The sequence below is a fragment of the Rhinatrema bivittatum genome, chromosome 6, assembly GCF_901001135.1.
Source record: "Rhinatrema bivittatum chromosome 6, aRhiBiv1.1, whole genome shotgun sequence".
Lineage (NCBI taxonomy): Eukaryota > Metazoa > Chordata > Amphibia > Gymnophiona > Rhinatrematidae > Rhinatrema > Rhinatrema bivittatum.
The window spans coordinates 47,379,604-47,403,481 of NC_042620.1; the positions used below are offsets into that span (position 1 = coordinate 47,379,604).

The 23,878-nt window shown below is 39.6% G+C and overlaps 1 protein-coding gene across 1 annotated transcript in view; it reads right to left on the reverse strand.

Moving 5' to 3' along the window:
* The window catches only part of NCKAP5 (NCK associated protein 5), a 1,124,153-nt gene that overhangs the window by 415,155 nt on the left and 685,120 nt on the right, over window positions 1–23,878 (reverse strand).

Consider the following 23,878-nt stretch of genomic DNA (forward strand, 5'->3'; position numbering starts at 1 on the left):
AATTACTTAATATTCAATTCAGTTCAGTTGATAGGAGGGAATAACTTGTAGGGTGGCCTATTCCACTTACAAATTTGGTAGGAGCAGCAGAATGTATTTCTCCTGCTTAACATGAGTAGGAATTCACAGAAGTTCAGTTCTAAAATTTGATTTTAACATCGCAGGTGCTGAATTATTCTTGACTTTTTTTTTTTAAAGAAAATTTGTTTAATCTCTGTCTGGAATGACATATTCCAAAGATGAGTGCCTATGGAAGGTCAGCTAAAACATCACTGCTCTCCAAAAGTGTGTTATGCATTGGAGCAGAAATAATTTGAAATACTGATAGCATAATGTAGGGGCCTATGGCCTTCTTTAGCAAGAGTTTTCTATCATTCGAGGGGTATAGAAAAAAATTCCCTTGATAAATTAGGTCCTTGGTAGAAAAGAGAAATCTGATGGTACAGAAAGCAGAAACAGAAATAGGTGTCTGATATGACTAAATGGAATGAGCTAAGCAGCATATGAACCAGATGTCACAGAGCAGCAACATATGGGAGCTTGTCATCTAGGTATCATTCCATAAAAATCTCATGTCTAAGAAGCGATAGAGAGGTATACAACAAATAATGGCACAACTGGTGGCCAGAATCATATTACAATTCAGAAGCAAATGAGACAGTGATGTCTGCTTTACTTTTGCCCTCTGGTTTATTAGTAACAAATCTGGCAACAGACAAAGCTCCATGAAAAATCAGACAGAAAATAAGTGAATTTCTAGAACTTTTCACTGGTTGTCACTACACAATAAATTCCTCTTTTCTACCTTTCCAACTCTGGATATGGCCTTGTGAATTAACATAGTCAATTTTAGCACTGAATATGTAAATAAATGAGATTTTCTTTGTACTTAGGAACAAATGACATTAGGAGAATCATTTTCAAAGGGTGCTACCTGGATAAATCCCTGGGGCTGAAAATTGCGACCCTCTCCCCCCAGGAGTTAAATCCAGCTGACAACTTTGAGGGCATCTAGATGTAGCTGCGAGAAGCAGAGGCAGTTCTGGGGGCAGGGATAGGTAAAGTAAGTGCGAGGAATTGATTTTCAAATCCTCACAATAACTTTCCTGTGAGGACTCTACCTGCAAGTAAGAGTCCATGTAACCTTTGTGAATCAAATTTTCAATGAAGGTCCATGGGTACAAAAGTACTTGTAGATGTTCCAACTACTTAAGATTTGAATATCACCTCTTTTTCCTTTTCTTCGAGGTGATTCAGCATGACAAACTAGTATTTGTATACTTTTGCTTCAAAAGTACAGTATAATTGATGTACTGAAAGAAACAGATTTGATAATATTAATGTGAAAGAGGGATGTCCAGATAGACAATGGCTAGTTGTTTATCTTTACTATAACTTCATGTGTGGATGAAGAGTTGGAACATCAGCCTACAGAAGAACATGTGTGATCGGAGAAAGGTTATAGACACAGATTACGACAGTAGACAAACATCACTAAGCTCATCTGGTCTGCAATACTGCTAAGTATACTTGATCTCTGGTTTTACCTGCATTTCTTCTTCACGAAAGATCTCCCCTTCTGATTTCATGCTTTCTTGAAAGCCATAAACCATAGAAGGTGGCAATATGTGAAATATCCTTTGGTTTCCTCCTGTTCAAATATTGTATGTTTTCTTTGTTAGCTTGCCATCTTGCTTTGTATATTTCTATTCTCATGGAAGAAGACAATGGTTCTACATTTGTGTCTCCCTTAAAACAATGGCGTGAACATTTTTACATAATAGTAGGTGAGAGCTACGAACAGGAATCCAATGAGTATAGTAAAAGGAATCTATGCATATCATCAGTGCACTGCTCTGAAAATCATTCACTTGGCTCTCACCTCCTTTAACAATTTACTGAAATTAACAAGCCAAGCCTTAAACTAAACTAAGACCTGCCTTTCTTTAGAGGGAAATTTTCAGACTTTTCATTTTGGGTCAAAGTCCAAGGAGACTTTTTAACCGTGGACTATGCACATACTTTCCCTGTGAAACCTGTTGTGGGTACATAGTCCCTGCAGCCTTTTCAACCTACATTTTGATTGGCCAGATTTTGCAAGAACAAAAAAAAATGCATAAACTTCAAAACATGTGCATTATTTTTCCATCCAACCCAAAACATGCCCCTGGGAACATCTCTCAGCTAATTTATACAGCCAAATGGCTAATTAGTCATGTAAAGGGCTTTAAAAATTGCCCTCTGAAAGGTCAACATTTCTTTTTATTCTATGCATGACAGAAATACCACACTCAGGATCATAAGAACTGCTATCTTCTTTATGATTCAAAACGTTTTTCATGTAGGTTTCTCACATATCTGCTTAGCATACGTACTTAGGAGGTAGTATGTTTGATTGATCGAATTGGCTTTAGTTTAACTATTTGGAGAAACCTCTCTGGAAATTTGTCATGTAATTTAAGAAAATCTGTTTGTATATTGTTTTATAATATTTTGTTCATTGCTTAGAAAGATTAAGCGATCAATAATTTTTAAATGAATAAATAAATACAAAGTGGTTGCAAAAAGTTCAGAAACATAAAAAAATGAGTAAGACTAGAAGACAAAGCTGCCTCTTCTCACCCTTCTTTCACAGGAATATAATTCCAAATACAATTGAAATTTTTGCATGTTGGGCTCCATCTTTCTTTCACTGGCATAATCTAGTCTCTGCAGAGGTACGAAAGACCAGGGAAGTGATTTTTCTAGTGCAGGTCTGTAACACAAGCAATGCTATGGCAAAATAAAGTAAAATATGCAATTCAAATAGCCAAGTGAAAGTAATTAAACATTTAATCATAGGCTGTGAAGGGATGTATAGGAGTGTGTCCCAGAACACCTTAAGGAACTGGTTCTTGGAATCTAGTCCACTCCAACTTAAGGTGCAGCCCAGAAAGGCATTTCTCTAAATAGAGGAATAAAAGAGCAGGCCCAGGAGGGAACAGGAAAGGCCTGGGGAAGAGGAGGGGAAGGCAAACCCTATGCTAAGACTATTTGTGATTGCTGTAACCTTTGATTTAATACGCTGAGGTAAGAAGATCTCTTTCTGCTAGTTATCTGTTGTGCTGTATATAATAAAGTTAAGAACAGTAAGGCAAGGGGCTAGCCCTGCTCAGATAGGCAGGGGCATGTAGTAAGACAGAGCAGACAGGGTATGTTTTTCTTTTTCCTGGGGAAAAGGGGAGAAACTAAGAAGGAAAAAGAAAAACCTACCCTGTCCGGCTCTAAATTACTATATGTCCCTGTCTTTATGGGCAGGGCTAGCTCCCTTGCCCCTCTGTTCTTAATCTCAGTCTACCATACACAAACTGATGGACTAGTGAAATTCTATAACAAAACCCTCAAACAGATGAGGAGTGCGGAAAATGGCAAGAACTGGAACTTGTTACCCTAGATATTGTTTGCAGTCTGAGAAGCTCCCCAAAGCTCAACCATTTTTTCCCATTCAAACAACTATATGACAGAAGAACGAGGGGGACCCTAAATGTAACTCAGGATGAACTGGGAGTAGGAACTGACCTCAGGATGGAACCTAGACAACTATGTAATCCAGATGCAGGAATGGTTAAGAAATGCGGGAAAAGCTACACACCTATGTCTGGAAAAGGCCCATGCTACCTAAGCTGAAGACTATAATCAGCAGGTCTTCCAGTCAGAAGACCATATCCTGGTACTATTATCATCTTCAGAAAGTAAATTACTATCTCACTGGCAAGGCTCATATGAGACAGCAAAGTAAATAAGTTCTCTGGACTACAAGATGGTCCTATCAGATTAAAGGAAGAAGGTCAGAACTTCCATGTAAGCCTTCTGAAGAAACAGATCATACCAACCTGTGGCTTTATCTAGGAAGAGGCACAGAAATCTTGCCAAAACCTGGACCATTACAAGTCCCTTTTGGGACCAACTTTCCACATCATAAAAAGCAGACCTAGACAAGTTGGCAAGCTGAAATAAAAATGTCATGTTTTTATTTTTTATTTGATGTTATATTTACTTTTATTCTTTATTTGTAATCTGTGTTTTACTTGTATTTTATGTATTTTTTTATTGGTAATGTATCTTCATTATTATGTATGGTTTACGTGTAAACTGCGATGATATTTTTTGAATGGCGGTATACAAAAATTTTAAAATAAATACAGATTATATGCAATTAACTCTTCTGTATTATCAGATTTTATTTATTCTTTGTTCTACCCTCTTATTGCTCAAATAAACCTATCATAAAGACCTGGAATAGTGATGTACTCAGTCAGAATGTGCATGTTTATCTGTTTGCATTGAGCAAGCCTCAAGGTAGTTGTGTGTGTGTGCATGCTGGTGATAAGCCCATTAGGTAACTCCCAATGTAGACCCTAGTGAAATTAGCCCCCAGATTTGAGCCCCTGGGCAGAATGCCAATGTGTGTAGTCTAAACCCAGAACACCAGATGTCAGGTTGTAGAGGCTGAGGTGAAGGAGCTGCTCTAACTTGGTGTAAACAGGAGAGTCCAACAGTGGTTGATCCTCACCCATTGTGCTTGTTTCCAAACCACATGGCAGCATTCACTTCTGAAAAGACTTCAGGAAATCAAGCAGGTCTCAAAGCTGAATGCATATCCAATGCCCATGTAGATGTACTCATTGAAAGGTTGGGGACAATCCAGTTTATATCATTGCTGGACCTAACAAAGGGATACTGGCAGGTATGCCTCATTCTGGCAGCAAAAAAAAACCAAAAACCAAAAAAACAAAACAGCTTTCTCTACACCTGGAAGACACTTCAAGTTTGCAATTCTATACTTTGGACTTCATGGAGATCCAGTTACATTCCATAGATTGGTTGACTGTCCACACCATGTTTGCACTGCAGCATATTTTGACATTAACATCATCTACAGTGATAAGCAGAAAGCACACAATCCAGCTATGGGCAGTGCTTATAATCCTGAGGAAAGCTGGGCTGATGGCCATGCTTGAGGAAAGCCGGGCTGATGGCCAACTCCAAGAAATGCCTCCTAGAGGGCAAAAAAGTGCAATACTTAGGATACTGTCTTGGGAAAATGCAGGGACATTCACAAGCACAGAAAACAGAGGCGATCACTTGTGTGCCAGTTCCATAGATGAAGACTAAGGTGAAAGTCTTTTTAGGCTTCAACAGATGATATAGAAGGTTCATACTAAATTTAACAAAAAAGACTAAACCCCTCACATGCCTACTAAACAAGGCAGCCACAGAGAAGGTCAGCTGGTCAGAGAAGGCAGACACGTACTTCCAAAGTTTATAGAAGGCATGATACTCAGAACCAGTAATGATGAACCTATACTTTACCAAGCCTTTCAGATGTGGGCTTAGAAGCAATCCTGGCATAAGGGAAGAAGGCCAGGAAAACATAGTGACCTTCATTAGCAGAAAGCTAATGCTCAGGGAGAGAAAACATTCAATAACTGAAAAATAGGCCTTAGCTGTTAAGTGGGTCTTAGAGGCTTTTTACTATTATCTTAGTTTATATCAGAACATCCCAGAAGACCTTAAGGGATTGGTTCCCAGTATCTAGCCCAGTCTACCTTAAAGTGCAGCCCAGGGCATTTCCCTAAGTAGGGGAATAGAAGAACAGGCCCAGGAGGAAACAGGAAGACCCTGGGGGAGAAGGAGAAGGCAGACCCTATGCTAAGACTGTCTATTTGTGATTGCTGTAACTTATATTCAAAGCTGCTGAGGTAAGCAGACCTTTTCCTGCTAGTTTTTTGTTGTTCTGTAAATAATAAATGTATTCTGTAAAGTCTGGAGACAGACTGCTCTGTCCTCTGGCACCCTCCCAAGCAAAAGGCCGCTCCCATGATATCATGCAGGCTATTAAAATACTGTACAACACGGAGATGTTGACTTAAGTATCCATTAATGTATAATGCATGCTATAAAACCTCCAATTTCTTGGGTTGGTCAGCACTGGACTGCTGATGAAGTATCACTCACAATCCAAGTAAAATGATATTGTTAAACATTGATTTAATGGCAATAGCTGCTGAGTAGCCAAAGAGAAAATAATGGTCTCAATCATAAAGGAGAGAAAGACAACTGTCGAAACCATGCATAGATACATGGAGTAAATTTACAGTAGGGCATGAACTACAACAAGCCAATTTTCTAACAGATAGCTACATAAATTTTGTTTGAATATCAGGTTGTTATAGAGCTAAATGTACACAAGTTACTTTTACTGTTTCAAAAAAAAAAAAAAGGTATAAACTAGGCATATTAGCATGCTTGTTATGAGGGTACTTTATGATAAGTAAAGCATGTAGATTCATAACATGCCTCCAATACTCCTCCCAGAAAACCTCTTTTATGCAGTCATATTTTTGTGCATTATAAATTTATGTGAATAGTTTTAGGCAGCTGAAAATCCACCTAAGCACATTAAGTCACTTCTAGACTTGGAAATCCATATTTTACACATAGTCTTAAATGAGCTTTTTAAAATGTATCCCATATTAAGAAAAACAAAAGCACATTTTCTCCTCAAATATTGTATAGTCCACTTTTCTCTTGATAAGTATCACAGCAGTCTTTCCAAACATTATTTCTGATGACCACCTGATGGCAGGTCAGAAGCAGGCCCCAGTTCAACACAGTGTTAGCAAATTAGCACATGGAAATGAGGAGACTTCTGGGGAGGGAGGGGGCGGGGTGCAACAGGCCATAATTTTACCTCCTAGTGAGATAAATACTACTCTGCATGCACTAAAATGCCCAGTACTAATTTTAAAAAGCTACTAAAGTGATTTCAGTGATGCAAGTGGTTTATTTTGTTTAGAAAAAGGAAAGAAGAATATTTTGTTTATACAGCTGTTGATAAAATGCTTAACAGCAGGAAGAGCTTTTAACATACCATCTGAATTGTTTCTGGGAATTCTGACAAATTTCATTTAGCAAGTGTTATATTTTTCCTTTCTAAAACCATTGATTTTCATTTAGTTCACTTCTTGCAAGATGAAGACAACGTAAAATAGCACCATCAGGGGCCTATGTACTAAACGTGCTAAATGTTTTTTTTTTAGCATTCATGCTAAAACCATAAGAGCATGACATATGAACATAACAATTGCCATACTGGGTGAGACTGATGGTCCATCAACCACAGTTTTCTTTTTCCAACAGTGGCCAATCCAGGCCATAAGTACCTGGCAAGATCTCAAAAGGTAAATAGATCCCAGATACTATTGCACAGTGATAACTAGTGGCTATTTCCCTAAGTCATACATAGAAACATAGCAATGACTGCAGAAAAAGACCAAAATGGTCCATCTAGTATGCCCAGCAAGCTTCCCAAGGTAGAAACTGCCGCTCTGTGCAGGTTACCCCCATATCTTCTTGGTTTATAACAGTTTATGGACCAGAAATAGAAAGAAAGGGGCACTAAGAGAAGTTAAGGCCATTGTGGAAAGATTAAATGATTTCTTTGCTTCGGTGTTTACTGAAGAGGATGTTGGGGAGGTACCCGTACTGGAGAAGGTTTTCATGGATAATGAATCAGATGGACTGAATCAAATCATGGTGAACCTAGAAGATGTGGCAGACCTGATTGACAAACTGAAGAGTAGTATATCACCTGGACTGGATGGTATACACCCCAGAGTTCTGAAGGAACTAAAAAATGAAATTTCAGACCTATCAGTAAAAATTTGTAACCTATCATTAAAATCATCCATTGCACCTGAAAACTGGAGGATAGCTAATGTAACACCAATATTTAAAAAGGGCTCCAGGGACAATCCGGGAAACTACAGACCGGTTAGCCTGACTTCAGTGCCAGGAAAAATAGTGGAAAGTATTCTAAACATCAAAATCACAGAACATATAGAAAGACATGGTTTAATGGAACAAAGTCAGCATGGCTTCACCCAAGGCAAGTCTTGCCTCACAAATCTACTTCACTTTTTTGAAGGCTTAATAAACATGTGGATAAAGGTGAACCGGTAGATGTAGTGTACTTGGATTTTCAGAAGGCATTTGACAAAGTTCCTCATGAGAGGCTTCTAGGAAAAGTAAAAAGTCATGGGATAGGTGGCGATGTCCATTCGTGGATTGCAAACTGGCTAAAAGACAGGAAACCGAGAGTAGGATTAAATGGACAATTTTCTCAGTGGGAGTGAGCTCTGGAGTGCCTCAGGGATCTGTATTGGGACCCTTACTTTTCAATATATTTATAAATGATCTGGAAAGAAATACGACGAGTGAGATAATCAAATTTGCAGATGATACAAAACTGTTCAGAGTAGTTAAATCACAAGCAGATTAAGATAAATTGCAGGAAGACCTTCTGAGACTGGAAAATTGGGCATCAAAATGGCAGATGAAATTTAATGTGGATAAGTGCAAGGTGATGCATATAGGGAAAAATAACCCATGCTATAGTTACACAATGTTAGGTTCCATATTAGGTGCTACAACCCAAGAAAGAGATCTAGGCGACATAGTGGATAACACATTAAAATTGTTGGTTCAGTGTGCTGCGGCAGTCAAAAAAGCAAACAGAATGTTGGGAATAAAATGGTGAATAAAGCGGAAAATGTCATAATGCCTCTGTATCACTTCATGGTGAGACCGCACCTTGAATACTGTGTACAATTCTGGTCGCCGCATCTCAAAAAAAGATATAATTGCAATGGAGAAGGTACAGAGAAGGGCTACCAAAATGATAAGGGGAATGGAATAGCTCCCCTATGAGGAAAGACTAAAGAGGTTAGAACTTTTCAGCTTGGAGAAGAAACGGCTGAGGGGGGATATGATAGAGGTGTTTAAAATCATGAGAGGTCTAGAATGGGTACATGTGAATCGGTTATTTACTCTTTCGGATAATAGAAAGACTAGGGGGCACTCCATGAAGTTAGCACGTGGCACATTTAAAACTAATCTGAGAAAGTTCTTTTTTACTCAATGCACAATTAAACTCTTGAATTTGTTGCCAGAGGATGTGGTTAGGGCAGTTAGTATAGCTGTGTTTAAAAAAGGATTGGATAAGTTCTTGGAGAAGTCCATTACCTGCTATTAATTAAATTGACTTAGAAAATAGCCACTGCTATTACTAGCAATGGTAACATGGAATAGACTTAGTTTTTGGGTACTTGCCAGGTTCTTATGGCCTGGATTGGCCACTGTTGGAAACAGGATGCTGGGCTTGATGGACCCTTGGTCTGACCCAGTATGGCATGTTCTTATGAATGGAGAAGGCATGTAAGATTTGTTGGGAAGGGACTTATTCCCTAACCATCCCACTCGATGCCTTATGTGGGGGACTTCCCAGTCAGCTACTACAGCTGTGGTCTCAACTGCAACACCTATCCTGCAGACTGCTCATACTACCTAAGACTATGAAGGAAATAAAATAAAAACAGTGCAACATTCCTTCAGAATCATGACATTTGATAGAACTAGTCAGATGGACTTTATTTGAAAAGTTACAACATTGTGCCCCATGGTATATAGTGTGAAGTGTACAACCTTAGAAAAACAGTTGCCATCTGTTAAACTTTTGTGGAAAATATATTGGTGAATAAATAAATGTGGAATTCTTTCTGAAGTAAGTGGGTTTTGGTATCTCTCCACTCTCATTTCCCTCTTTTCCAATACTATCTATCCCATCCTCTACTTCATATCTCCCATAACCTCTCCTGTTGCAGCAGCCATATCTCTTCCATCTGTAACCCATACTGCATCTTGTAAGCTGAGCACTTTCAACAGTATCAGGCCGATACAGTACAGTGCGCTCCGGTGGAGCGCTGTTAACCCACATTTAAACGCACGTTTTTGACGCGCTAGCCTTACCCCTTATTCAGTAAGGGGTAATAGCGCGTCGAAAACGCACGTCCACCCCCCCCCCCCGAAACTAATAGCGCCCACAACATGCAAATGTATGTTGATGGCCCTATTAGTTATTCCCACGCGATACAGAAAGTAAAATGTGCAGCCAAGCTGCACATTTTACTTTCAGAAATTAACGCCTGCCCAAAGGCTGGCGTTAATTTCTGCCGGCGCCAAGGAAGTGCACAGAAAAGCAGTAAAAACTGCTTTTCTATGCTCCCTCTGACTTAATATCATGGCGATATTAAGTCGGAGGTCCCAAAAGTAAAAGTAAAAATTTAAAAAAAAATAAATAAATAAAATTAAAAATCGGCCCACGGCCCGCAAGATGGACGCTCAATTATGCCAGCGTCTGTTTTCCGAACCCGTTGCTTCAGCGGGTTTGAGAACAGATGCCGGCAAAATTGAGCGTCGGCTGTCAAACCCGCTGCCGGCCGCCGCTCCCATCAAAAAGGAGGCGTTAGGGACGCGCTAGTGTCCCTAGCGCCTCCTTTTACCGTGGGCCCTAATTTGCATAGGCCCCCTTCTGAATCGCGCGCCCAGGAGAGTGGCGTGGACGCTTGCCGGGAGAGCAGGCGCTCGCCAGCTCTCCCACGCGTTTTTCTGAATCGGCATGTATGTGAGCTAAAATGTTAATAACTGGTTGGAGGTGAGTGTTAATGTTAGGTCTTAGTAAGCATGGGCTATATTGCACGTGACAAAAAGCATATCCCACTATTTACCAAGTGACCAGTAAAACCTAATTGCATCTGACATATTTCATTAAAATTCACATACATGCCAAAATCTTATCAGAACAGTTCAGCGTGCATGCAAAGGCTTTAGTACATAGCACAGCATCTGCAAACTAAACGGCTTTGGCACGCACACTAAGCTTCAATGCGTTGGCCTCGTATCTACCTCATAATGTACAACAGAATGGAGTTCCTTAAAGAATTTGCAAAATGCAAGTTCCAAATCAAAATATCACTCAGAAACATTTAAATTAAATGGCACTCAGTTTAATTTTAGTTCGGCCTGAGGGAAATAAAAAAAAACAAACAACATATTACGACACTCTGAGCCTCTCATTTACTTGAATTATCAGTTTTCCTCTATGGAATAATGCAGCAAAAGCATAAATGTGAAAACATTTTCAAAATTTCCTCTGTTTGATGATAATGATATGGAAAAGTGACCAATAATTATGCACATTAAACTTCTGATTCAAAATCTTTCCCAATTAGGTTAATAATATTGTAAAACCCATCCTGAGATTAAACATTTCAAGCAGTGTTTCGCAACCTCACCAGCTGGAGTTTTCAGCAGCGCCACAATTATTATGCATGAGATAGATTTGCTAGTCTATGCATTCGCACCAATTACTCAGCTCTACAATCCCTATCGCTTCCTTAGAAATAGAATACAAATAATATAAACAACTATTAAAATAACATAAGATTTTTATGACTTCTCTTCAGTCTATTATGTTCCGTTTTTATTGTGTCCCATTTATCTACAAAGAATGAGATTTTCAAATGAATTCTGCTGTTCATTAAAAAAAATTCAAGATGTTCTTCAGTTATAAAAAGAAAAACACACAAAAGGAAGTGTGTATGTGGACAAGAAAACGTGTTCTTTCTAAGACATGAGACATTCCATGCTACCCATTCACTGCTCATCTGATTGTGATTAATACATTGTGGGACTAGTTTTAAAGCAGTTCGCCTAAGTTTATAGGTTGTTATATGACTGAAGTTACACCAATTTTCAAGGCAAGCTTATGCACCTAAGTCTACTTTGAAAAGTATCCCACTAAAACTACTCACACAAACTACACCTTCTTTGTGTGGGAAAGTTCACGGGGCACTTTACACGCGTACATTTTACAATCAAACAGCATGCATGTAAACACAAATCTTGCCCAGACACCGCCCTCCATACTGCTTCTCCCCAGTGTGCTTAAAATTATGCACATATAGCATGTATGCTCATAATTTTATATGCATATCGGCTGGGCAATTTTCTGAAGGGCTATTTCTGCAGATAAAGCATTGTTGTACCAGCAGAAGCCCCTCTGAAATTATTCTCCCTGTTAACAGATTTTTTTACAATAATTCTTTTAATACTGCTCTGAAGACTATGATTACAATAAAAAATACTAAATTTGGTTATCAGCAACTCAATAATTAAACATATAAAAATCTAATGACCCTAAAATTCTTATTTGGTTTCTTCCTTTGTCAGAGTATCCAGCTGGCTACATTGACATGTTTCTCAAACGGTATAGCTTTATATAGTAGTCTTTGGAGAAATAACTTGTGTAAAAAAGAACATTTGGATATTTATGGCATTGGTGCATGCTAAGAGAAATTATTTCTTCAAAGGCACTCCAGATATCTACTATGAATTCCTAGTAAGGCTAGAGGGATGCTGCAGAGAGAGTGGCATAACCAGCAGGAAAAAGGATGTGATAATGCCCTGTACAGGTCACTGGATAATTCTTAAAGAGCAAAAGAGCACTACATAGCCAGATAAGTCTTCAAATGCTAATTATCCATCTGTTGTACCTATCTGCCTATGCAGCTTTTTTTTTTTTTTTAGTTATGTTACTTAGCCAAATAAGTCTTATAAAGCGCTTAGCCAGATATTTGCCGATCCTTAGCCGTATAAGTTAAAACTTATGCGGCTATGTTTAAAAGCTGTGTATTTTTTGATACACGAACATGTTGCTAGATAGATTTACTCACAAACCTGTATTTCTAATGGGCTATAATGGCCAGGTGACAGTCAATCAGAAACACTGAAACTTAATGGCTATCCAACCTTAGATTATTGCCTATATCACTTCTAGTATGAATTATATTTCTTCTTTTTTAAATGACCTTCATATTGGGCGTTATTGTAAATGTGAACCACAATTTTAACTCTGCTGTTCGTTATAATCATCGGTCATTTTTTCTTTGTGTATAATCACAATATTGTTTATTCAAAAATGTATGAGTGCAGTGCTTTCACCACAATATTCTTTTCCAATTCTTGTAGATATTTATATCTTCACTTCACTTCACTTAGCTGTCAAAGACGCTGAAGATTTGTCTTTGTTTGAGCAGAGTAGATGACAATACCATTCACCCAAATCTAATGCCCGACACGGTCTGTGTTTCGGAAAGATTCCTTCTTCATGGGGCAAACTAATACCTGTGCTGTTCTTCTAGTTCATTTCCGGTTGCGTCTTAGACATCATCTAATGTCAGTCCTTCTCCTTGAAGACTCTCCTGGATGTATGGACCATCATCCTAGGTATGCGTGTAGCACAGCCTCCATGATTATGCCATCATCATCCTGCTCCAATGCCTCTACATTTACCTCTCCTCTACATCTTTTATCTCCTTGGCAAACATTTAAGATACATGCTTTAGGTCTGGTTTTTCCTCTCTTGAAGTCTCTTCCTGTCTTTCAACTCTTCTTCTAGGGTCCAAATGCTCTCCTCTTCTGCTCTCAGTAATGACAACTAGCCTCATGTGCTGGGCTTACTTTTATTCAGTTTGCAGCAAGTGGGTTGAACCATGAAAAAATGAATTCTTTTCATCCTTGGTTTAGTGCATTTGTACTAATTTGTATACAAGCTACATTTTCCAAAATAGAACAGATTGATCCTTTTCCCCTATCATGTAACAGGGGCTACTGTTGCCAGTGGGTAATACCTGTCCCTGTCAAAAGGTCAGTGACATTTTGGAACATGGCAACCGCTGGGTCCGGGTGCGGAGTGGTAGCAACCAGGCCCCCACTAGACCAACAGGGTGGTTTTGGGAGGTCTGGGGATAGGGGCCGGGAAGGTGAGCAATGGTGGACTTTGGGAGGGGGGTTGAGAATTGGGGGTTGGGCCATGTGAACTGGAGTTTTTCTCTAAATATTTTCTTTTTGGGGGAACTCTGACCATCTCTGGGGGTGGTAGGTGTGGGTGGAATAGGGGTTCTCCGGAGATCTCCGGGTTACAAGGTTTGCGAGGGGAACCTGTGCACACTGCTTACAAATAGTACACAAAAATGAAAGAAAATGCAACACAAAATGTGGGGTTTTTTTTCAAATCATTTTATTTAAAAAAATGACTTGAAACAGACAATGTTATCGAAATTATCTCTGTCACTTCAAATGAATGCACATCCCTATGAGCTATAGGCTGTAGTTTATGGAGTCTCAGAAAACTGCAAAGGAATGATTTCTCACCTATTTATTCTGGACCCTTTATATTTTCTCTACACCTCAGGATGAGACAAAAGGAGTTACACAGAATACAATTTTTATTTATTCTATCGTATTAGGCTTCCCCCTTAGACTACTAGACTCAGATCTTCCACAACAGTTTTTTCTTTCTTCTTTATATTTCTGGGTGTTGAGGGATCATGGCACCAACACATTGCCTATGAACCTTTCTTAGCAGGATATGGCAGAGGTTTGTCATTGCCTTCTACAGCCAGCCTACAGCACCCAGTCTTCCTTGATGGTCCCGCATTCAGGTACTGGAAAGGCCTGGCTGCTTAGCTTCTGAGATCTAACAAGTTCAGGTTCTCTCAGACCAGTGCTGCTGGGACCTCAAAAGTAATGATTTTCTATAATAGGTGGGTGAGAAGAGTATACACTTTCTGTGTACTCCTCATTAGCCTGGATTCCTAAGATAACCAGCACCATTTCAGACTGTCCAATATGTACAGTTTATTTACAGAGGTAATTTCTTACAGTATAGCTATAAATTAATTAAACACAACAAAACTCTACTTCTTAGTAAGTAACTAGTCTTCCCAGTGTTCCCTCCCTAACTTTCCCTTCACTAAGGTTTTAACTCCTGGGAAGGATTCCTTCTTGTACTCTGGCTTCCAGCTTCTCATTCTGTCTCTCTCTGGCCTGCTATTGACTGCTGTCAGAGCCGCAGGACTCTTCCCAATCAGCTTCCTGTTTCCTGTCCTTCACTTCCAGGTGAGGGTTTGGATTCCCAGAACCTCTTATTCCTAAAACTCCAATTCCTGGGATCTTTGCTTACTTAAAGAGCGCTCCCCTTTTAGGACTTCTCTTATTCTTAGGCAATGTCCCTCTCTAATCTTTTATTTATTTATTTGTTGAGTTTTATATACCGTCATTCGGTGAAGCCATCACAACGGTTTACAAGATTCAAAAGGTAGTCTCTTAACATATGCAAATTAAGAGTATAACAGGATACATATTATATTTGAAAATGAGCGGATAAGCGGATCAGAGTGGGTAAGGATTAGAGGGGATAGGAGGGGGTGGAAGTGCTAAGGGGGAGGGGGGCGGTGAAAGGAAAGAGTGGGGAAAGGAGGGTTACATGGGTGGGGAAATTAGTTAAACGTAAAGTTACTCTTTTTATAGTCAGATATAAAATCATTTTTGAATGAGAAGGGTTTGCTTGGTGCTGGTTGATGACTTGTTTTTGCATGGTTTCGGTTGGTAATTCTGTTAGGTGTTTGGATGTTGTGATACTTGATTGTCAATGTAGACTTTGTAAAACAGCCATGTTTTTAGATCCTTTTTGAAAGTTTTGAGGTTAGGTTGGGTTCTCAAATCTTTTGGGAGGGAGTCATTCAAAAAGGATCTAAGAACATGGCAGGCGATGGAAAATGCTCTCTCTCTGGTTGCTGTTAAGTGGGCATCTTTGATGGGGGGGGTGGGGGGACTGTTAAACGGCCTGTGTTGTTTGAACGTAAGTTTCTTTGGGGATTCTGGGGGGTTATGTTTAAACCAGTTTGACCTTGATGTTCATTGTGTAGTAATTTGTGTATGATGGTCATGGATTTGTGTTCAATTCGGGATTTAATTGGAAGCCAGTGTAGTGAAATCAGTATTGGCATTATGTGATCATTCCTCTTTGTTCCAGTCAGAATTCTGGCTGCTGAGTTTTGCAGAATCTGGATAGGCTTGATGTTGGAGTATGGTATTCCGATCAGTAGGGAGTTGCAGTAGTCGATGGTTGAGAATAGGAGTAGCTGTAGTACAGTTCTGAAGTCATAAGGGTTAAGAAATGGTTTCAGACATCTTAGGGTTAGTATTTTGTTATATCCTTCTTTGATTTTATTTGATATATGGTTCTTGTATGAAAGATCTTTGTCAATAATTATTCCTAGGTTTCTGGTGTGGGTGACAGGGAGTATTGGGTTCATTTGATTGCCAAGTATGAGTTGGAGTGGTGGTGTTGGATTGGGTTTTCTATCCATGAGGATTATTTCAGTTTTGTTGATGTTGATTATGAGTTTCAGGGATGTTAGAAGATATTTAATTGAGACAAGTAGAGCAGATGTTTCTTTGTACGTTTCTTCAATTGAGTTTTGGATGGGAATTAGAAGTTGAATGTAGTCAGCGTAGAGGAAGTGGGTGATTCTACCATCTTTTAGTAGTTGGCATATAGGAAGAAGGTATATGTTAAATAGAGTGGCCGATAGCGCTGAGCCTTGGGGAACTCCAGTGTTGAGGCTAATTGTTTTGGATGGGTTGTTGTTATTTGTGGGCTCTTGTTGTTTGTGGGCTCTCTGTGCAAAAAAAATATCTTCTGTGCAATGTGATGTACAAATTTGTGCTCGGTTTTCTATTTCACTTTTTTTGTACATGCTATAATTTCCTAGTGTTTGTGCGCGTGTGCACGCACACATGTGCATAGCTTACAGGGAACATTGCACTCATGCCTTATAGTTTACCTGTGGCTTCCCTTAGTGCCTTTGTGCTATGTGAAGTACAGGCACCATCAGAATGGGCCAGTCCACGATATACAAAGATTCACAGAAGCAGAACAGGAAATAAATTCTGCCACTTCTTCATAAGTCATTCTGAAGTGTTAGAGGTAATAAGCCATCTTTAAGAAAATTACATGGGGGAAGCCTGTAGAACATACAACTTCTTTCAAAAGCAGCATCAGAGAATGCTAGTTTATACTACTTTACAAAAGAAAGTGGAAAAAACAATTTGCAGCAAATTGATACTTCAGTCTTTTCAGTCCATAAAGTAGATAAGACCATGGTAATTCATTTTTTCAGAAGGAACTTTTTTTTTTATCTCCCTAGCAATTGCTCCTTTTAATGCTGGAAGATCTTTTCTGTTCGGATATAGATAGTAGAAAAAGATTTCCAAAAATCTTCAACTCTGTAAAGAAAGATTTTTACCTCTCTTTTGGTATCTAAACTATGTAATTCCTTGAGAGCTACTGGAAATTTTGCAGTGTGAATGTAAACGTTGTCGTCAATGCACTGAAAGATTTGAGTTAAATTTTGCAATCAAAGATTACTAGGTCCCATTTCCAACCTTCCATTACATAAATCGTGTGAGGTTTTCTTGCAGAAAAAGCATGAAACTCAGTAACCCTTACTAACTAGAGCCCATCAAGAAAGCTGTAATGGTGGGGGAAAACATTTTCTGATGCTTCTAACAATGGCTCAAAGGGAAAGCTAATAAGTGCATCAAAAAATAAAAATTGAAAAGTACATTGGTATTTGAGCAGATGTGGACCTTGTAGCCAATTTTTCAAAAGGAAATGATGAAAGTAGTTTTTCTTTGAAAAACAATAGAGTGACACACACAAAAAATACATAAATAGGTAAATAAGTAAACAATAAGTACAAGGGCACGCAAATCTAAATCAAAGCTATGAGACAAAACTTTAAGTCGGAGGGTGCACAGAAAAGCAGTTTTTACTGCTTTTCTGTGCACTTCCCCAGCGCCAGCAGAAATTAACGCCTACCTTTGGGTGGGCGCTAATATCTTAAAGTAAAATGTGCACTTGAGGTGAGGCATTCTCCTAGTAGGAAGTGTATTAGTGTTTTACGGCTTTTGGAGGGTCAAATACATACCCAACATACATCACAATAGGCCTAATACCATATGGGTTCCAAGTGTATTTTTTGCAGGGATTTCTGGTTGGCATCACAGCAGTGCATGTAAATATAATGTAAGTGATGTTTTTACCTCAGAATACTGTTCTTTGATATTTTTCATGTAAGATATAAATGCATAACTCTTAACTGTGTGTGTGGAATGGGGGGGGGAGGGGGCAGAAGCGTTATGCAAGGCTATAAGGCTTGCCTAGGGCACCTAATACCCTTGCAGCAGCCATGGGTTCGGGAGGGGTGGGGATGGTGTCAGTTCTTAAAGTTTATATCACTAGAGGGAGCTGGGCGTTTTTTTGGTGGGCCCGGGAGATCGAATGGATGAACGGCAGTGGAGGTGGGGGGGGAGGCAGCATAGCAATTGTTTGCTCGGGGCAGCAAAAAAGCTAGCAATGCCAACAAGAAAATCAATGTATTCTTTTGAAGATTTGCTGATCCTTAAGCATTAGTTGAAGATGCATTGTTTCAGAAATGGCAATTCATTTTGTCTTTCCATATATTCTGAATATTTTAAAAAAGTAATTGATAGCTCTATATTCTGACACAGTCTGAAAGGCAAAGTTAGCCCAATAAACTTATCCGGCTAACTTTGGAGGCATATTCAACAGTGCAGCCACACTATTGAATGTAGCTGGCTATCTTACAGGCATTTGGACGTGCGTTTTGGACGCGCTATAAGGGGTAAAGCTAGCGCGTCCAAAACGCACGTCCAAATGCCTGTAAGATAGCCAGCTACATTCAATAGTGTGGCTGCACTGTTGAATATGCCTCCAAAGTTAGCCGGATAAGTTTATTGGGCTAACTTTGCCTTTCAGACTGTGTCAGAATATAGAGCTATCAATTACTTTTTTAAAATATTCAGAATATATGGAAAGACAAAATGAATTGCCATTTCTGAAACAATGCATCTTCAACTAATGCTTAAGGATCAGCAAATCTTCAAAAGAATACATTGATTTTCTTGTTGGCATTGCTAGCTTTTTTGCTGCCCCGAGCAAACAATTGCTATGCTGCCTCCCCCCCCCCCCCCCCCCCCCACCTCCACTGCCGTTCATCCATTCGATCTCCCGGGCCCACCAAAAAAACGCCCAGCTCCCTCTAGTGATATAAACTTTAAGAACTGACACCATCCCCACCCCTCCCGAACCCATGGCTGCTGCAAGGGTATTAGGTGCCCTAGGCAAGCCTTATAGCCTTGCATAACGCTTCTGCCCCCCCCCCCCCCCCCCATTCCACACACACAGTTAAGAGTTATGCATTTATATCTTACATGAAAAATATCAAAGAACAGTATTCTGAGGTAAAAACATCACTTACATTATATTTACATGCACTGCTGTGATGCCAACCAGAAATCCCTGCAAAAAATACACTTGGAACCCATATGGTATTAGGCCTATTGTGATGTATGTTGGGTATGTATTTGACCCTCCAAAAGCCGTAAAACACTAATACACTTCCTACTAGGAGAATGCCTCATCTCAAGTGCACATGCAGAACATAAACAGAACCTCACCAAATATAGAATAGAGCAACCATAAAGTAGAAATACAAATGCGCAGACAAAAACTGAAATGGAAATTGCAATAAGCCAGGCAATCTATGCAGTGCTACAATGAAAAAACAGAACCATCACTATACCTCAAATATCAAACAATACAATCAATAAATAAAATAAATACACTATCATAATACTAAAAACATACTAATATTTCAAAAATGCTGATGAATAAAAGATCAAATTAAAAACTCAGACTTTTTTTTAAATGTCCCAAACACCAATAAAATATTTCAAAACAGCAGACACAGCCAATGACACCTGAAAAATAAAACTAAAAAGGATTTTAAAGTCATGCTCTCAAACCTGGGAACTTTTGATTTCCAGTCACTCTGAGATTGTCATGGATTAGTGGGAGAGGGATGCACAAACTTTCTCCTCTCTTTCTTTTACACACACACACAAAACACATATGCTCCCGCTCAGACAACACACACACACACACACACACACACACACACACACATATATATATAGATGCTCTCACATGCTGTCTCTCCAATCATACAGACTCTCACTCCCACACACAATCTCTCAACTCACTCTCTCTCACACACATTCAGTCTCTCAACTCACTCTCATATACACATGCACTCTACAGGGCCTCATCAGTCTCTCTCTCACCTCTGGGCCTCCTCTTTGTGTGTCGCCGTGGGATGGGCTCAGCGGTGGTCCTAATCTTTTCGGGCCACTGTGAGGTAGGATCTGCAGCGGCCCTGCTACTGGGCCCTATTTCTTCTCGGGCTGCTGAGCTGCTCCTGTTCTGCAAGCGGCCAATGCTCCTCCTCCTCCCTGACCTCGCGGCTCCGGCATCATTTTTCTTCCAGGGCCGGGCAGGTAGGAAGGAGGAGGAGCATCTAGAGGTGACTTTCTTCAGGATGTGGTGGGATGAGCTCCGCAATAGCCCTGCCGATCTTAATATAACATGCTTCCCTGCTCAGCTGCCAGTGGGATGAGGTTCACTGGTAGCTGCATGGGCCTCCCTGTCTGCCATCAGCACCCCCTACAGCCCTGTACCTGGGGGCATTGCCCCCTCTCCCCCCAGTAGGCCACTGCCTCCTGCTTCTTCTGCCACGTTGCACCTGATCCCACCTGCGGCAATACGGACCTCCATTTCTTCCACCGTCGGAAGGATCAGGTCCACCTGCGCAACAGAGCCTCTCCTCTTCTTCCAACGCAGCCTTGCCAGGTGTGCCGCCCTGTGCAATTGCATGGTTTGCACACCTGGTGGCACCGGGCCTGGCATTGCATTTCAACAGACCCACCTCAGGAGTCCTTGAACAAAATCATATTCCCTGAAAAACTTCTAGATGAATGATACATTCGGTGGTAAATTTCTGCTCAATGTACCTATGCCCAAAGAAGAATTCTTCTTGTGTTCTTCTACATTGCTTTAAGAGTTGTCTGTTATGTATACTGTTATCTATGTATAATGACTGTTCTTATTGGCCCATTTATTTCAGACTCATGAAAGAAAGGAAAAGTTCTCTTAAAATTGTTGGTCAGTATTCTGAAATTGATTTCTTTCTTGAACTGTGCTCTCCTTCCATTTGGGCTCTATATTATGTCAAGAATGTTTTTATTTACAATTTTCAAATCTTTTACTGATCTCAAATGTCGGTTCATTTGGTAATTACAAAAAGGTCAAGCCATTTACTTTGCTCCAGCTGAGGAACATGAACAATAGATCCTTTTTAAAAATGAGCCTTCACCTTGACTTCTGGGGTAATTTTCAGCCACGTGTGCAACTTCAAAGATAGCGGCCATGCTACTTTGTCCATTGTCACCAATAGTCTGGTGCCTTGAAACTCCACCATTGGAAATGGTTAATGGTAACTCAGAGAGCTAGAAAGTACCTGGGGTACTGAATTCAGAGAGTTCAGGGCAGTAATTACCTTCCCATGCCTATCAAATCAGCTCTCTGTCCTGCAATACAAACTGCTACCTCATCCCCAAGAATACCCTACACAGACGTTGCATGCTTTGTCCATACTCAAAGAATCTGAATGATTAGAAACATTTAGAAGTTAACAGAAAATTTGCTAAACTTATGTTTTCAATAAATTCTTTGCATTTCAAACAAAATAGTCATTATTGGATGCTCATATGCCTATGCACTCTCATTTGTGATGGTATCTTTAAAACATGCGTATGGGTGCACGAGTGACCCCCACGATGAAATTTTAAATCACGCGCGCAGTTGAAGTTGCATGATTTAAAATACGCCTACCACGCGTAAGTGTCCTAATTTTAAGCGGTTACTCAGGCAAATTTACTTTGCATTTCTTCCTTAGGACTTTGTCAGCTTTAACACGTGCAGGTATGACGATTATAAGACATGCTCACGCGAAGGACATTCCCAGTTTTACCAAGTAGTCTACTAGTTTGCCCAGTCTATCTAGAGGACATCCAGACCCCTCTGATTCTTCAGCATGCACTTCTCCCAGCTGACCCGGACCCCTTACCTCTTCGTGTTAGATCTAAAATGCGTTTTCTGAAGACTTGCACCTCATCAGGAGCAGCAGTAAATGTACGTGGCTAACAAACACTGCAGCCTCCGGAGGTCCATGCCCCTCCCTTTTTCTTTAGCTTGCGCACACGTATATAACACATGTAATTAGCAGCTTTTAAAACCCACGTTACTCACCCCTGGGCCCATACACTCAGATGTATGGGCCTTTTAGCATGAGCAACGCTTTTAAAATTCAGTCCTATGTGTATTTTTTTCAGGGTATGTGATGATGCACAGTTTATGACATCTAAATAAATGTCTTTGGAATTCAAATGGTAAAAACCACAAAAATCTACCTGCATTCACCCCCAAAAGAAGAAATATCTTTTCCCCCCCTGCAAGGTGAAGGCTAATATGTCCTTTGCAGTGGCGTGAATGAAATGCCAAGTCCCTCACAAAAACACAAGAAACAGAAGGCACTAGAGACTTTGCTGCCAGATAAATGTGTGCAAGATCTGCTCTCTAAGAACCAAGCCAAAAAAAAAACCAAAAACACACTGTTCTCTTTTCCAAATACATACTTATACGAAGAGATAATGTCATGGCCAGTGGTAATTTGGACAACATAGAAAGAGCTTTTGCAGCATCACATAAAGTAGAAAGCTCCAAACAACGTCCTCAATCACCAGAGAAAATGGTTTCTGGCAAGGAAACTGAAACTGTAACCATCCCTTACCTTGATCATAAAGGAGCTGCAATCTCTGAAAGGTACTGAGAGAGAATCTTGGTACAACTAAAAGAAACAAAATGGATGTGGTTTCTCCCCCAGTGCAATTTTTTATTTCAAAGAAGTGGATGAACTGGAGGAAAGGGCTTCCTTGTTAAAAGATACTCTGACCCTGCTACAGGACAAAGGCAAAATCATTGTTGAACTGAAAAGAGACTACAATGATGCAAATAGGAGACTGAGAATTTGAGAATTTGGGGGATTCAGGAGGAAATAGAAGGTGTCAGTGATGAGCCAGGGAAATTTACGTAAAGCAAAATGAGATTTAGTTTATGAAGGATTGAGATTGAAAACATGGATAAAGTGCCTTCCCATAACATCAGTAAAACCAAAAAACAACTCCCCTCCCCACGGGGTCACTGAGGATTCCTGTCATTGAATCTATGGTGAGTCACATCTTGAGATACCTTCAATTACTGGAAATCCTGAAAAAGTCAAGGTTCAGACACCTGTATTGTGGCATAGAAAAGAAAAATTGTAATTGTCACAGGTCTAAATAAAGTCACAGCATAGAAAAGGAAGACGTTGCCGCAATGCAAAAACAAATAAGAAATTTGAAAGTAATATTTGATTGCTCTTTCAAGCGAGAAAGAAGTCACTGTGAATAATAAGATGAAAACATGAGGCTCCTGGAAAATTATAGGATTATATTGATTCTCTTATGGAAAACAAAATAGAGACTCAGTGATTTATTTATGCAGAATGAGACGACAAATGGAGAATACCAGAGTGAGTTTTATGTACCGTGCACCAGGCTACAAATGGAGAATAGAATTGAACAGGTGAACTGAACATTACTCTCTGCCTAAAATTATTCATGCAACATAATGAGAGATGTCACAAAATGTTCACAAATTGTGAAAGAGCATACAAATTTTATTATGGCAACTTCCTTCCATAGAGAATTGTAATATTATCCAAACATATTTAAATTACAAAGTTGTCCAAAACATGTTCTAATTACAATATTTTAACATACATAATATAACCTTCTCATCATAATATAGTCTCAATACTCACCTACGTTATCCACATATTTAAAACAAACCCCATATATATAAATCCAACCTCAATCATACACATTAATACATATAAAACCATAAAAATATGGTTACTTCCAAAAGATCTCCTCTGCATGTAATTTCAAAGGCTCTTCGAAGTCTTTTGTCCCTCGTTCACAGCCAGCATACCTTTCTTAACTGCACAAAATGTTTAAGTCAATAATTCTTGCTGATATCTCAGTAAATCCAAATCTTGCTGGTGTTTCAAAAATCCCCAACAAGGGACCCCTCTTTTCACCCAACTGGGCTTCCTCAGAAGGCAATTTC